This window comes from Staurois parvus, unplaced genomic scaffold, assembly GCF_062004578.1.
Source record: "Staurois parvus isolate SC_StPar_1 unplaced genomic scaffold, SC_StPar_1.0 ptg000064l, whole genome shotgun sequence".
NCBI lineage: Eukaryota > Metazoa > Chordata > Amphibia > Anura > Ranidae > Staurois > Staurois parvus.
In genome coordinates this window covers 8627836-8642470 of record NW_028317860.1, presented here as the reverse complement: position 1 = coordinate 8642470, position 14635 = coordinate 8627836, and the positions used below count along the sequence as shown (strand labels likewise).

The window sequence follows — 14635 nt, the reverse complement described above, 5'->3', positions numbered from 1 at the left end:
GCTCCCAGTGTGGAGTTCTCCTCTCCTCGGATGATGATGATGATGTGTGCTCCCTGTGTGGAGTTCTCCTCTCCTCGGATGATGATGATGATGTGTGCTCCCTGTGTGGAGTTCTCCTCTCCTCGGATGATGATGATGTGTGCTCCCAGTGTGGAGTTCTCCTCTCCTCCAATGATGATGATGATGTGTGCTCCCTGTGTGGAGTTCTCCTCTCCTCCAATGATGATGATGATGTGTGCTCCCTGTGTGGAGTTCTCCTCTCCTCGGATGATGATGATGTGTGCTCCCTGTGTGGAGTTCTCCTCTCCTCTCCTCGGATGATGATGATGTGTGCTCCCTGTGTGGAGTTCTCCTCTCCTCGGATGATGATGATGTGTGCTCCCAGTGTGGAGTTCTCCTCTCCTCGGATGATGATGTGTGCTCCCTGTGTGGAGTTCTCCTCTCCTCGGATGATGATGATGTGTGCTCCCTGTGTAGCTCTGCTCCCCAGCCCGCAGGATCGGTGATAGGCGGCTGCCTGCGAAGTCCAGCCCAGGCTTTTCTCCTGTCGCTCTACGTTTTCTATGGGCGGCAGGCATTTCTCCTCCTCCCCTGGCTGGCATTGTTTATGAGTGGCTCTTGATCGGTCTCCCCTCAGCCGGCACATCGCTGTCTTCCCGGATCTCCGCCACGGGGCGTCAGTCTGCAGCATTCACGGCGCTCGGAGAGGAGGAGGAGGGGGCACCGGACCGGCACAAAGGTAGGAGGACAGCGGCAGCATCCCCCGGACCTCCCCGTCTTCTCCCAGCTCCAGCCTCCCCTGTGCCATGCAACAAGCCCGTGTCAGATGGCAGCCTGCTCCCCTGCTCCGGGCACGGACAAAGTTTACCGTGCTGCCCACCCGCCGTGTCCTCTGTACTGTCTGCGGACACTCTGCTACTTGTCAGCTGAGTCCAGCACGTGTGGGCACACAGGGAGCACCCATCCCACCTACTACAAGGGGGCACCCATCCCACCCACTACAGGGAGCACCCATCCCACCTACTACAAGGGGGCACCCATCACATCTACAGGGGGGCACCCATCCCACCCACTACAGGGGAGCACCCATCCCACCCACTACAGAGGATCACCCATCCCACCCTCTACAGGGGAGCACCCATCCCACCCTCTACGGGGGAGCACCCATCCCACCCACTACGGGGGGCACCCATCCCACCCACTACGGGGGGCACCCATCCCACCCACTACGGGGGGCACCCATCCCACCCTCTACGGGGAGCACCCATCCCACCCTCTACAGGGGAGCACCCATCCCACCCTCTACAGGGGAGCACCCATCCCACCCACTACAGGGGAGCACCCATCCCACCCACTATAGGGGAAGCACCCATCCCACCTACTACAGGGGAGCACCCACTGGACATGGAGGGATCCCTGTGTTCATACACCCCACTCACACAGGGAGATGTGATAAGGACACACATAGGCAGGCTTCCATTGGGATGTCCTGTGTTCTGTATACAGAGTAGCCAAGTTTCTTTTGTTCTGTGCAGATGACAGCTGGGACTAGTGGTGTGTCCTGTCATCTTTTTGTATGACTTTTCTGTGTACATAGTGTATGGGTTGGGATGCCTGATGATCGGCATGCTGAGTTCCATTGTAAGGAGGTGACAAGAGGTATGGCTCTATTATGGGATGACAGCTGGACACTGGTCACATCACAGCTCTGCCACCCTGCATCCTTCACCCTGCCAGAGCTGGAAAAGGCAATGGCTGATTGGCTTGGTGTCACTGGGTGTCAGTGAGACTTTCTTATCTGTGTTGATCAATCCTGCCTGTGTCTATGGTGAACCATGTTACAGACCCCCTCTGTTCACCTTTCAATAAGTCCCCAATAGAAGAGATCACTAATCTAACCCAATCAGCTCCTGAACACCAGGATTCTCCTTAACCACAGCAGTAAAAAAAAGTTACTTGATCTGTAAAGGGAAGACTTCCATCAAATAAAGTAGGCTGTATGGAAATTGGAACAGTAATGGCTAGTGCACGCCACAATCTCCCCGCTCTGTGTGCGTTTCCACATGCCACCCATAAATGCATTTATAATGTGTATTTTGTTTTCACTTCTTTATGTGCGTTCTGGTGCAAAAAAAAAAATGCATGCTGTTGTACTTGTTATGAAAGCACTGGAACTGAACACAGTGATGGAAAACATTGAATTACTACGCATTTATAAAACGCACCTGAAAGCGTCTGGTGTGAACAAGCCCTAAGGTTAGGTTCACACCTATGCAGGTTGCATTTAAACTTTTTCTGCATCGTGTTTTGTGTTGCATTTTGCCTTTTTGCACCTGCGTTTATAACAAGTTTTTTATGCGTTTTTTGTGGGTTTTTTTAAAAAAAAATTTAATCTTTCATGTTGCTAGGCAGATTTAAAATGCAAAACGCAACAAAAACATACTATATGCTTTTCTGCAGCGTTTCCATTGAAGTCTATAGAACCAAAAAAACGCAACGTCAAAAAAATGCACTGGGTGAAAACGTGGAGATGTATTCGTGTCCCATAGGAAATCATGTTAAATGGACTGTACTGCATTTCTGCAAAACGCTGTAGAAAACACTTAGGTGTAAACCTGGGGTAAATGTCCCTTAGTTATTCCCTTTTGGTCTGCTAAATATGCCATTGAAAGTGTCTCTATGGTGAACCATGCTACAGACCCCCTCTATTCACCTTTTCATAAGTCCCTATAAAAGAGATCACTAATCTAGCCTAATCAGCTCCTGAACAGCAGAATTCTCCTTAACCACAGCAGTAAAAAAAATTGAGTTCTATAGAACCAAAAAACACAACTTCAAAAAAGTCTCTGACCCTTTCCAAAAAAAGGCACTGGGTGAAAACGCAGAGATGTAAACGTGTCCCATAGGAAATCATGTTAAATGGACTGTACTGCATTTCTGCAAAACGCTGCAGAAAATACTTAGGTGTGAACCTGGGGTAAATGTCCCTTAGTTATTCCCTTTTGGTCTGTTAAATATACCATTGAAAGTGTTTTTATTATATCTGTTTGACAAGTGCCAAAAAATAGCTGTTCACCCAGCCAGAAATCTTGTGAAGGGATAACTTCCACAGGACGTAATCAGTTAGCATTGTTCCTTGGGGACTACAGAAGATTCCCCCCTGCTATGGGGAAGAGAGGGAGGTGGTATGTAGTCCTAACACAATGTGGTAACACTCTCCCTGTCCTGGGATGACAGCACTGCTCCGGACGGTTGTCACCCTAAGATAGGAAGTATGTTAATGGCAGGGTGACCAAGTTAAAAAAAAGAAAAAAAGTGATTACAGCCACCGTATCCGAGGAGTGGTAATCTGCAATCCTCTCAGTTTGTGTTCCTGGGTGTAGATGCCCTTTAACTGTTTGCATGACATTCTATTGCTGTCATCGTAGATGAGTTTATTTGATGGGTCGTGCTGTTATCTGGCTTGTGTTTAACGATTCGCTCAAACTGTGGAATATATCATACAATACAGGTCAGATTTATGTGTTACTATAACAATCAGATGGTGACTTAGTCATTGCCTTGTTGAAAAGCTGTTGCCTCTCCTTATACATTATAAAATATGCATATCCTCCTTAATGCTGCATGTTGAATGCCACCTAATTACCAGCGAGTGCCTCTCAGCATTGTTCTCTATTCATTTTCCCACTTTAATAAGGTTAGCATGTCTCTGTACACTTGTTCCCTCTTTTACAAATGCATTTGCTATCAATCAGTGTGTACAAAGCCTCCGTGCTTTTTTTTCAACTATCTTGCTGAAAAAGTGGTACAGACTTTAAGATTAGGATTAAAAAACCGTGCTTTGCAATGAAATTGCAATATATGAATAATGGATGATGAAATGCTCAAAGAAACGTGTGTAGCTAGAGAGTACATAGACACATTCATACAACAAAACCTAGGTAATATTGCTTTAAAAAGAAAAAATGAGTAAAATTTGGGGAATAAAAGTGATGAGTTGGACTAAGCCAGTCTATATTAAATATCATGCTTTTTCAGTGTGCAGTGTTAAACCAGCCATAGACGGTTTGAATCTCGTCCAGTTCAGCAGGAACCAGCTAGGATACGAACCATGTAAGGGCAGATTGATTGTACCCAAGTAGATCAATTGATCAGCTTGGGTACAACCAGCCTGTCGGATTTGACATGCGATTATTGCTGGCGGCTATAATAGCCGCTAGCAGTAATTACTGTGTTCTCCCAGCAGTGATGGCTCTACCACCCCCCCCCCCCATGACGTAGACAACAATGGTTCCACGGGAGGGATTCCCCCATCAACGCTGGCTGTGTTGATGGGGGAATCAAGCCATTTTCTTTCCTGGTATTAATCTTAGCCATAGATGAAACAATAAAACTGTATTTCTTGTGACCACTGCTCCATTTCACCTCTACTTAAAGGCTTAGTCTACCTTTCTAAGCCATTTTTCTACACACGTACCCACCATGAAACATGGTCACGTTCCACGGCTCTCCACCTTCAAATCCTCCCCCCCCTGCATAGGGTTCTTCTTTTTCTTTTTTAATTCATGGCAGCTGTGTGGGCTCCATCCATTCGCTTGTATCTATAAATGGAAGACTACAAGTCTCATCCACCACCGTGGATATCGATGGAGCACAAGCATGGTGATATCACCACACTTCTAGTCCATTGATTACTTCTTTCAGCCCAATAGTTGAAGATTGCATTTACCGTTGGTGTTCCAATGCATGAAAATCAATAAATGCACATTTTGTTTTCTTTTTTAATATGGGTGCCTATATAAATTGTTATCAAAAGTTGGAATATGCCCTAATAGCAAGCACCTCTGGCAGTCAGAAGTGCTCATTATTGCATGTGGAGATATTTCAACACATTGGAAAATGTCTCTGCAAGCAAATCCAATTCCTTCACTCTCTCTGTGTGCACAATGATCATTATCATGTGAGGATCAAGCTTTGTGGAGCTCATCTGAGGATGGGCAGAAATCTCTCATCATTGTTGGGGAAATCTAAGCCTAGCTGAGAGCCTATGGAATAATCAATTTATGAGATGCAAAATATAAAGCCATCAAGATAAGATAATACATGTCATGTGAGGCTGCATACATATTTTATGTAATGAAGCTTGTTTGGTGGACCTTTTGCTAAAGAAAAAAACATTTTGTGATAGTCAATTACGCCTGTATTTAGATTGGTAGCATATTTTGTATTTTCTATTCTATATACTGTATATTATGTTTGTATTTGGAATCTGCAAGTTTTTTCCTTTATTTTGATTGGTAGCATATTTTGTATTTTAATTTATTCTATTTTTTTATATTTGGAATCTACAAAGTTATGCTTGTATTTAGATTGGTAGCGTTTGATGTATATTTTGATGGTAATATTGTTGCTTTGATCTTCCCTGTCATGCACATGTGTAAAGCACTTTTTCTGCTTCATTCTATCACTTTGTATTTATATGTAAGGAATGATCAGACCACTTTATTTCAATATTGTGATATATTTGAAGTTTTACTTATGTGATGATTAATCTTGCCCCTGGTGTTAGTATAGATAGTTGTCACCTCAAACATTTCATTTTAGGAAAGGATTTTCTGGATGCTCGGTTATCAATTTGCTGTTTTGGGAACTTAAAACAAAATGTGTAGCCTCATGGATATAGTAACTTAATAGAGAACCATTCCTAAAGATAAACGAACTAAACCAGCGCTCCAGTCTTCATACAACCAAGGAGATGCCAAAATGCCAACCGAAGAGGTGCTGCCCTTCTAAGATCAGGAAATCTGACCACTTGTGGAAAAGAACAGACAAGGGCGCACTCTCATCGTGCATTACCGTGGTAGAATACGTGTTTATTGAATAAAAAGAGGATATATACTCACAAACCAACATGATTAAAAGCAGTATAAGTGGTCCACAAAGACAGTCACAATATATCTGTGTCTAATGATGCGGATAAGCTGACACGTTTCGGGAGCTGAACCCCCTTCCTCAGAGCTAGCAAAGAACTATTCCTGCTTTACCAGTAATATCTAGAACTATCTTGGAGAATTAAAACAAGAATCTAGCTGCATTAAGGAAAGTTTTTTTTCCTTGTTACTGATCATGAGTCACTGATCTTGTTTTCCAGTTGAACTCTTGGTAAGAATATACACCAGACTTTCTCAACCAGGGTTCCTCCAGAAGTCCCTAGAGGTTGGTCTGTGGCTCATTGACCTCCTATTTAATAATGCATTCATACTTCTTGAACCTATACCGCTTGGCAGAACCAGCTGCATGACTCCAATGGTCCTTTTGGTTGTTTGTAAAGTAGGGTATACACAGACCGAAAATCTGCAGTTCAGCAGGAACAGGTCTAATGACCAGCTTCTGTCCAACGGTCATGCTCTAAAACCAGCATTCGATCAGTGATTGTAGCCAATGGCTGGGGGATCCCCAATCAGAATACAATAGAAAAGCAGGAGAGATCCCCAAATCAACACAAAGGATATTGATGTGGGGATCTCTGTTTGTTTTTTTTCTGTTCAACCCCCTGATTAAACAAAAAAAAAACCTATAAAATGTATACCCTACTTAAAGCTGGCCATAGATGGTTTGAATCTTGGCTGGTTCAGCACTGACCAGCCAAGATTCGATCCATGTATCTGCAGGCTAATTGTACCTAGCCAGCATGTTGGATTTCTAGCATGCGATTATTGCCAGCGGCTATAGCCGCTAGCAATAATCAGTGTGTTCTCCCAGGATGGATGGCTCCCTGCACCCCCTTCCCCTACGAGAAAACACAATAGCTCCACAGGAGAGATTCCCTCATCAACACTGGTGGGGGAATCAAGTGATTTTCTTTCCTGCAACCCGTGATTCTGAACAACTGTAAGGGGACATTCTTTCCACTGGACGCCAATTTATTGGCTTTAGCAAGGGTTCCCTAAGACCTGAAAATTATTTCAAGGGTTCCAGTGGGCTAAAAAGGCTAAGAAAGGCTGACATAGCCAGTATTAGAAATAATAATATGGAGACATAGAGAAGGTTGTGGACCCATCTTAAAGGTGGCATTAATCTAGTTTACCTAAACACTACTATCCAAAATGCAAGTAGACATTACTATCCCTTTGAATCCTAGGAATTGAAAAATTCATTTGATTTTGCAGGGACAGGAATATTCTGATTTGTGCTATAGATTATTCTACTCTGTCCACATATAATTGGATAAATACAACGCATACATAATTCTGTCATCCATTGTTCCATTGTGCATATAGGAAAATAATTTCTTAGAATGGTACACCTGTACAACAGTTAAAGAAAAAAGGGGAAATAAGTGTATCTGTTGCTAGTCGTAATCACATGTAATGTTTCTAGTGTACTGTAGATGGTGAACATAGGCTACATAGAGCTCCAATGGAGAAGAACTACCCCCCCATATCAGTGGGTGATGCCTTGGTATATGATGTCCTGGTGTTACGTTGTTCTCTCTTCTGCATATTCACTCAATAGTGAGGCTGCCAAGAATGTCCTTTATTGGTTCCCTCCTCATCTTGACTTTGATATTTGTTTCAGATGCACACTCATATCTGGTATCAAGATCCACTTAACGTCACGTCACCAGTATCGGTGGACCAATACAGTGTCCTCAACAGGATTTGATACCTTCTCTGATGGCAGCCCTAATGGGCCGCTTGACCTTTGGTAAGCTCCATGGAGCAGCATACACTGCATAGGAAACATGAGCACTTCTATCAGATTAGAAAATGAAATTAAACACTTTGAGTGATTTTCTTTTACTGTTTTAGAGCTTATATATGCTCACAATTTGCACAAACATACTTTCCTTATTTATTATGTATGTTCTTAGTAAAGCAGAGTGAATTTTGTCATTTCAAAAAAAACATAGATTATGAAAAAACTGCTATTTATTGCTATTTTATTTTTCTTTTCACTAAAACTGACTGCTCAAAGATAATCGTACAGGTTATGATTCCCTAAAAAACACTAGCTTCTGTTCGGCATTAATCGTGAGGCTCAATGAAATATCAGTTGAGGCAAACCGACAATGGAATTTTCCAGATGGAAATAAAATAAAGATACAGGGGAAATATAATTTTTGGAGTATTTTTTTCACACACTCACTATGAAAAAAACGGTTTAAAAATATCTTATACAGCTTATTGCGAACTGACTTTGCATATATATATATATATATATATATATATATATATTATTACATCCACTTGGTTTTCGGAAATATTAGGTTGTTGTGGTTCCCAGCCAGCGGTCACTACAGCTCCCACTTATTAGCCATTCACAGGAACGTGTGCAATGGGAGTATACTACTGAATGTCTTTTTCAAGTCAACATGTGATGAAAGGCATTCATATGCAACTAAATGTGCATGCATCACCTCAGTGGAAAAGTATAGCATGCATGAACTATAATATTTCTTTGGCTTGAAAAGTCAGATCCAATTCCTCATACCCTGTTCCAGCACAGGTTACAATAAAGAAATCCTATATATAGGTAATCTGTTTACATACACAAACACTCAATTCAGGATTAATCAATGCTGTTTTTGTTTTTTATGAAACCTTCATTGATCTCATTAACTGAGAACTTCAGTGGAGAAGAAAAATGACCACTAGTGGATTAGTGTATGGATCTCCACTAGTTCCATTTCCCAGCTGCTATACCGATTACTCTGACTGAATTTTGATCACTCTACATAGTCTGTAATGGAAGACTCTGCAATGGAGTGGTCCATAGCATACACAGAAACACTTGAGCTACGAGAAGGCTTCTAAATGTATACTAGGCAAACCAAAATATGAAATGCAGTATAGGCCAATCAGATGCCCTCATAGTTTATTACTTAAGGATGAATTGTAGATATGGTAATATTTACATTGATCCAGCTTGACCTTGTCCAATCAGAGAACGCTTTGCCTTCATTGCAAAGATGCAAAAAAATAGTTGAAAATGTTCTCTGAATGGCACCCATGCTGAACGGGCCTTCCGTGTTCAGTAAGCATCTGGACAGCTGCTCAGCACATGACCCAGAAGCTAGAAGGGACCACTGTAGTAGCGATGTCTGCTTCAGTGATTTCCAGCTTGTAGAAGGATCCCACCAGTATGGCACATACATACTTGGACCAATGTAACTATGTGAAAATTGCCATTCAACTTTAAAGGCTAAGTTTGTAATAAAATGCACTAAACATTCAAGTACTTTTTAAAACACTGTGTAGCTTTACAATGTGGAGTTTATCAAACAGGAAAATCACAACCTTTGCACTTATGTATTGTTCTGTTACTGACCTTGTTAAAAAAAATTAAAAAATATTGAAAGGAAAATGTGGAGGTTAATTTAAGGTAACCTGTAGGTCCATTGAAGTTTAACCAAAACCTGGCTGAATAACTATTAATGGGAGAGATCTGTGCCGTCCTGTCTGTGACCTGGGACATCCCGTACGTTGGGGGCGCTCTTAGTATCACTGGAACAAGAGTTTTCCCTCTTTCGAGTCACAAACATCCATATTGCGCTTTTTTTCCCTATCGTAACACCTCTGAGCTCCAGCACTGCGATGGCAGGGGGTGCACTATGTATGCGTGAGACTGGAAAGAGTGAGAGTGTTTCGTCCAGTGATTCTGGGAGTGCACCCAATATACATGGTGATCACAGGCAGGATGGCGCAGATCTCTTGTTAGTATTTTTCAATACTGGGGCCCCTTGGCTGTATAATGCATTTTGTTACAAAGGTGCACTTAGCCTTTTAAATGTGTCTCTTATATGGTCTACTTCCATCCCAAACCACCCCACTTCCATCCCAAACTCCCAATACACTGAGCTCAGTTCCTCTATTCTAGCCCCTGGCTGCTGTAGGAAATCTAAACTTGGCACAAATGAAATGTCTGAAGATAATTAGTAGTTGAGACTCGTGCTGAATTGAAGCTGCACCATACTGTATCCATAGATTCAAGGCAGGTGGGAAAAAAAAAAAAGCATTCTGCATATATGTGCGGAAAATGAATGAACTATTATTACCGTCTGCAGGAGGTAGGTACAACAGTTTGTACATGTGCCAGTTTATATTTTGTCTCTAGTTCTCCTTCAAATGAATACGGAACTCTTTCATAAAGAAAAAACCTTTTTGTGGCTGGAGTATAGCTCTCTAATATGGATTAGCAGTTAATGGCCTTCATCTTTGCCGCAAAGGTCCTGAGTACTATACAGTTTTGAATAAAAGATCAGCCCTCTGTCTCTTATAGTACTGCATACTCTTTAATGGAAAAAAAACAAAAACATACAAGCTGCCATTGCCATCTTCTTTTTGAAAATACTAATTACCCAGCTGTCATTAAGACCCTCTTGTTTTAATCCCAAGAGACATCAACCCAAAACTGCCTTGTAGATTCAAAATTTCCTCATCTGTGTACTTTTTCCAGGTTAGTGAAAAGTCAGTGGGTCAGCAAAATAGCCAGGCAGCCATTATTTTTATAAGAATGTTAACAATGGTAGCCTCTATATTTCTGTAGTCACATCCTAGCGCACATATGTCAAACTAGTGGCCCTCCACTTGTTGCCAAACTACAAGTCCTATGAGGCATTGCAAGATTGACAGTTACAAGCATGACTCCCGAAGGCAGAGGCATGATGAGACTTGTAGTTTGGCAACAGCTGGAGGGCCGCCAGTTTGACACCCCTACCTGAGTAGTAGCGCATCAGTTTTGTATGTTTACACACAACAATTACATTAAAACTACAGTTCCATGTTGGCTGTGTAGCTGTTTAGATGCAAAACAAGGAGGGTTTAGTGAGCGCTTGGAGATGAAAAAGCTGCTAGCACTAAGAAGGGGACCAGCCCAATAGAGAATCAATAACAAAACTGTCGTGCTATAAACCACTAAAAATGAAAATAACAATTCCTAATTACAAAATTCATGTGAATAGTGTAATTCATAATAAAAAAACCATAAGGCCATATGGCATTCTACATATATCAATAAACACCAAAAAAAGTGAAACGTGCAGGGTGTCAAATAAATGCTTTGCGTAAAAGAAACAAAGTCTAATGACTGTTAAACATATAAACCAGTGACATCAATCCGGCAGTGACACCTCTTTCCTGGGACCTTCACCTCTATGCACTCACCAGAACTCTGGTAAAAACAAGCCTACAGTAGTATTACAATTGGTGACAGCCTCCTTCACTCCTTCTTCTTGATGGATTCGATCACAAGTGACCAGGACACACCTTAATAGAAAAAGCTCACCACAAAGGGCCCAAAGAAAGGTGCATAGTGAAGTATTTTAGTAAAAATATCAAAACTCCATGTGGAATACATAAAAAAAAAAGCGGCCGAACTTACATGAATGGCCGCCGGACCATGCATGGACTCAGCAGTCACTGTTAACCTGTTGCTGCCCAGCCTCATACTACCTGAACCTCTTTCAGCAGATTGCGACTCTCAAATCGAGATTCAAATGACAGCACGGAGCCCGAATCATCACAGTCGCATAAAGACACAGGCTTCAGTGGATTGCGATTCCCACCTACTCAGGAGCACATAAAACATAGTTACATAGTTGGTCTGGCTGAAAAAAGACAAAAGTCCATCCAATTCAACCATTAAAAAAAAAATAAAAATCCTATACCCACAAATGATCTAGAGGAAGGAAAAAAAACCCAGCAAAGCACGATCCAACTTGCTCCTGCATAGAAAAAAAATTCTTCCTGATCCCCCGAGAGGCAATCAGATATTCCCTGGATCAACTTTACCTATAAATGTTAGTATCCAGCTATATTCTGTGTATCCAAGAAAGAATCCAGGCCTTTTTTAAAGCAATCCACTGAGCTGGCCAGAACCAACTTTTGAGGGAGTCTATTCCACATTTTCACAGCTCTCACTGTGAAGAAACCTTTCCGTGTTTTGGAGATTAAATTTCTTTTCCTCCAGACGTAGAGTGCCCCCTTGTCCTCTGTGTTGACCTCAGGGTGAATAGCTCTACACTGAGTTCACTATATGAACCACTGATGTATTTATACATGTTGATCATATCTCCCCTTAATCTCCTCTTCTCGAGAAAGAATAAATTCAGTTCCTTAAATCTTTCCTCATAGCTGAGCTCCTCCATGCCTCTTATCAGTTTAGTTGCCCTTCTTTCTACTTTCTCCAGTTCCCCAATGTTCTTTTTGTGAATTGGTGTACAAAACTGAACTGCATATTCCAGATGAGGTCTTACTAATGATTTGTACAGGGGTAATATGATATCTCTCTCTCTGGAGTCTATACCTCTTTTAATACAAGAGAGGATTTTGCTCGCTTTAGAAACGGCAGCTTGGCATTGCATGCTATTATTAAGCTCATTAAAACATGGCTCTTTCCATCCTTCACTTACTTGGTAGACCACATTGCTCTCTAGGGGGTCAGCACATGCAGGTTCTTCTTCCAGTCCCGTCAGCCTGTACATGGGCTCAGGAACAGGCAGTTTATGTACAATCTTCTCCTTTAGAACCTGGCACTCGTACTGCCACTGTGGAAGCTGGTAAAAGCTGGGTAAGGATACACCATACAGATCTCGTGGGGATTTCACTCATGCTATTCTCTGACCAGAATGGTGTTCAAATACAATGTGGGTAGTGCGCGGAGGGCAGGGGCCAAAACACAAGCCTTCGGTCTTTAAAAGTTCTACAGGCTCCTCACCTGTGCTGAAATTGTTTACTGTGATTTAATTGCACACATGTACATTAGAAGATGCAATAATTCCGCATAGGATTAATTACAAACCATCTTTAGGCAGGTTTTGCACTAGTTAACTGCCATTTTGTTTTCCTAAATAATTCAGATGGAGCCACCTAATTTCCTGGCTGGAGGACATCCAGCATCGTCTAGGTCTGTCCACTGCTTTGTTATTTTTAGTGGTTTATAGCTCTTATAGAACATGCATTGGTGTGTTGAGCAGTACATTATTATTATTATACAGGATTTATATAGCGCCACCAGTTTGCACAGCACTTTTACAATATAAAGGGGACAATGCATTTACAATACAGTTCAGTACAGAAGGAATAGGAGGGCCCTGCTCATAGAGCACTGCATGAAAATGCATACATACCTTTGCATTGAGCCTGTGTGGACCCGCATAGATCATTGCAAAGGCACATAGAAAACAGTTGTCTTCTGTGTGTCCTGTTCACATCATAATTCGGTTGTGTTTGTAAAAAATGCAACAAGTCACTGCATGTCACCGCAATGTGGTGAATGTACTGCTGAGCACAGCAATACATGTTCTGCAGTTGGAGCAGCTACATAGCCAGCAGACATGGTGTGAACAAGTCCTTAAAGTGGTTGTAAGCCACTGATATGAAATCTGAACAAAGCATATCCTTTTTTAGTATGTACTAGCCTCAGTCTGAAGCACTGATTTCTGTCTGCTGCCTGCTCTGCTATCTGCCATTACTTCTGACAGCTCCATGGGATGGAAGGGGACAGGTGAGGGGAACTCCAGCACGTAGCCTGTGATTGACCCCCTCAGCTGTGCATGTTTTCCTATGAGTTTGTGCGGAGGGGGTGTGTCCACTTCTTTCACTCAGGTCTCAGGTTACCCTCAGCTCCCTACTATGTGCTCTGCACTGTGTGACATCAGATCTCCACCCACTGTCTTATAGAGGCTGTCTAAAATGTGTGCTTTAGGAGGCTGTAGAGAAGAGGTGCCCACAGACTGACAGGTACAACTTATGAAGAAGGATTTGTTTCATCTCTGTGTTCACTGAGTATATGTAAGTGTTCACAACCATTTTAGTGTATATAACCCAAAACCTATTATTCAGTACGTTTGGTATCATGCCTCACTGTAGACATTTTTCTTAAAGCAGAATTAAACTCTCATGTCTTCATATCTGCCAAGGATGTTTCCATGCACATTTGACCAGCTATCACAGAAACCATTCAAGGTCTTTAATGTTTGGTCCAGAGCTGATATAAGCACACTGGCAATTGTGACTGTTATCACCAGAGACATGCCTTGAATGTAGCATACACTATGCATGTGCTAGTAGGCAGAAGGGAAGGCTCCATTCTCACTTGTGCCACTTCAAAATCGTGCATGTTTTTTTTTTTTGTTATTGTAACTTTACAGTGTGACTTGATGTGACTTTTCTGCAACTTTGGATGAGTGCGATTTTTGGTGCGACTTTGACAAAGGGTGATTGTTTGTGCTGTACAAAGTCGCAAATAAGTTGCATGTTTAATGTTCAGGTGCAAATTTCATGCAACTTTGTGGGCTTTACATTGTTGCCTATGGCCTCAAGTCGCATGAAAGTCGGACCAAAGTAGTGCAGGAAATACTTTCAAGTCGCTGCAATGGTACTCATTGGGGTTCGATTTGTCATGCGACTTTGGACTCCAAAGTCGCATGACAAGTCGCACGAGTGTGAATGGGCTCTAAATGAAAACATTGCAGAAACCAACCCTGGTGTATTTGATTGAAACCCAACTCCAGGATATTGGTAACTCACCCTGGTTACTAACATTTATAGGTAAAGTTGATCCAGGGAATATCTGATTGCCTCTCGGGGAATCAGGAAGGAATTTTTTCCCCTGCAGGAGCAAATTGGATCAT

At 42.1% G+C, this 14635-nt stretch overlaps 1 protein-coding gene across 3 annotated transcripts in view; it reads left to right on the top strand.

The window, feature by feature from the left end:
* Positions 1-468: 468 nt before the first annotated feature.
* The window catches only part of ENOX1 (ecto-NOX disulfide-thiol exchanger 1), a 745756-nt gene continuing 731589 nt past the window's right edge, over positions 469-14635 (top strand). The window contains exon 1 of one of the 3 annotated variants that reach the window (XM_089668837.1): positions 469-739. The gene's annotated coding sequence lies outside the window, so the exon portion shown is untranslated. The remainder of the gene's footprint in view (positions 740-14635) is intronic. The other 2 variants (XM_089668835.1, XM_089668838.1) reach the window with 2 other exon arrangements.